At 45.5% G+C, this 2,505-nt stretch overlaps 1 non-coding gene across 1 annotated transcript; it reads left to right on the top strand.

The window, feature by feature from the left end:
* The first annotated feature begins 1,518 nt into the window (after positions 1-1,518).
* Positions 1,519-1,591, top strand: TRNAK-UUU. The gene has a single exon. It is a non-coding gene; the product is annotated as a tRNA-Lys (tRNA).
* Positions 1,592-2,505: the final 914 nt, after the last annotated feature.

The following is a 2,505-nucleotide window of genomic DNA, read 5'->3' as shown; positions in this document are numbered from 1 at the left end:
GTGGATGCGCTCTGCCGACACCAAGAGCATTGTATGAACATACAAATAAGCAATGTAATTACAGCAGTTTATGATCATCAACATAACTTAAGTTGACTTAATTCTGTAGCGTAGACATGGCCTTAGGGTTTGTCTATGCAGGGAAGTTTATCATTATAGCTATACCAGTATAATTATGTCACTTTGGAAGTGGTAGAAGCTAAACTGGAAAAAAGCATTCTCATTCCAAAATAAGGCTATGTCTACACAGCTCACCTTACTACGGCGCAGCTACACCACTGCAGCCACACCATTGTCAGGTACACTGTGTGACCACTCCTTATCGCCAGGAGAGAGCTCTCCCAGCGACAAAATAAAACCAGCCCCAGCGAAGGGCAGTAGCTTCATCAAGGGGAGCATGGCTCCCACCAACAAAGTGCTGTCCACACCGTCATTTTTCGTTGCTAAAACTTTTGTCATGCAGGGGGGTGTTTTTTCACATCCCTACACGACAAAATTTTAGCGATGAAAGTGCCAGTGTAGACATAGCCTAAGTGTACCTGCACAGGGAGTTACACTGGTATAATTATACTCCATAGTTATGCTGGTAAATTTCCCAGTGTGGATAAGCCCTTTGCTGACAATGCATTAGCTCGAGTTACAATACAACTGAAAACTAATCTAGAGAGGGTCACAGAAACTTTTGAGGGTGGGGTTGGCAGGAGGCCCCCTAAACAGTGTGAATTGGAGTTAACAATCTATTGAGTTGGATGAGGCAGTTATCACTTCCCAGATACATTTTTTTGGGCTGACTGCAGACTCAGGCAGCTATTGCTGCATTGGCTACATCTGGGTCCTGTTTTCAAGATTTCCTCTATAACTGTGATCCCTAGAAACGTACTTTTAATTTTTTTTTAATGCAAACTGAGGTTCTGATGTAATTTGAAGAGTCCAGGGTCTGGATTTTCAAAAGAGCTCAGCTTTCATTTAGGCACTAAAATAAATAGCCAGATTTTCAGCACAGCACACAAGGTGTTGAGCTCTTCTGAAAATCTGGGCCCTGTTGTGGGCCATGAGCCCTGTAAAATTGGACCTTGAGCTCTTATGTAAATCTGGCCACAGGTGTCATGCCCCAGGCTTTACCTACAGTGCCTATGCCTTAAACTGGTCCTGAACACAAACCAATCATTAAGACCTAAATCCTCAAAGGTATTTGGCACCTATTTCCCATTGATTTCAATAGACATTAGGAGCCCAAATGCCTTTGAGGATCTGGACCATAGTGTCTGTGCTGAGGAAAAAATTTCTCCCATGCATATATTCTTGCATCTTCCTCTGCAGCATCCATTGGAAGCAGAGAATTGGACTGGACAGACCCCAGTGTCCACGCAGCAAGGCAGTTCCTGCTCTAACATTCTGTTTTAGCTAACATTCCAGCTAGCATGTGTCTGCAGCTGGAGACAGAGCGGTGCCAGGATACTAAACATAGCATGTTGGTGAGATTGCTGCTCATGCTCTCAAGAGGTCAGCAGCTTCCAAGCCTGGCTAGCTCAGTTGGTAGAGCATCAGACTTTTAATCCGAGGGTCCAGGATTCAAATCCCTAGTCAGGTAATCAGCTTATCCAGCTACTTCATACACCAGGAGTTAAAAAGGTCTCTCTGGATTTCTTCTAGATTCAGGCAGAAGTTAACCATCTACTAAGAAATGGGGCTTTTGGAGGCTGCAATGCACAAAATTAATGGTACGCTGCAATATGGGACTGTGGTGTGAAGAGTGGATCAGGGTCCAAGTGCTTCCAAGGCAGGGTCTGCTTTGGTCCCATCACTGTATTTTAGGGGAGCACTTAATAGACACTAATATGCACTGAGCGACACTAAGAAAATGAAGACTTAGAGGCTGTTGGCTTCTCAAACACGGACCCCTGGCATGACTGCCTGCTCAGAAGCTAGTTAGTAACCATCCCCAACTGGCTTCTGCGATGCTGTTTCTACACTGCCTGCCAAACACTCACCCAGCTGTCACTGAGCTTGATAGCCCATTCATTACTCCCATCTACTGAGGCTTAATTCCATTGACGAGAGCTGCACCTGCATAAAACTAGCAACGGGAAGTGGATAATCCGGTCCTGTAGCTGCAGACTGCTCACCTGGAGGAGATACTCCTCACACAGAAAAATGAGTGTATTCAAAAAGAAAATTACCCATTACGCTGTGATGCCTGTGGTATGTCTCTGCTCTGGAGTCCTCCTCGGGTAACACACCAGCCCAGAGACTTTAGTGGGAATAATTGACTGTTTGAGTGCTCCAGATGGCTGCCAATTTGTAAAATCAGAGAGACACTCAGACGCAGAGGATTAGTGCTTTGGAAACCATGCAGTGCCCCAGTCCAAACAAACCATACAAATGGCTGCAACAGCTCAGGCGAGCTCCCGGGAGGCTGCCGCTTCCTCTTTCTTTCCTGATAATTGGCCTTAGTAAAAATATCCGCTCAGTAAGGGTTGCAGCAGCTGCTCTGCATTAAGCACC

Source organism: Dermochelys coriacea, chromosome 14 (genome assembly GCF_009764565.3).
Source record: "Dermochelys coriacea isolate rDerCor1 chromosome 14, rDerCor1.pri.v4, whole genome shotgun sequence".
Classification (NCBI taxonomy): Eukaryota; Metazoa; Chordata; order Testudines; family Dermochelyidae; genus Dermochelys; species Dermochelys coriacea.
This window is presented reverse-complemented; position numbering and strand designations above follow the sequence as displayed.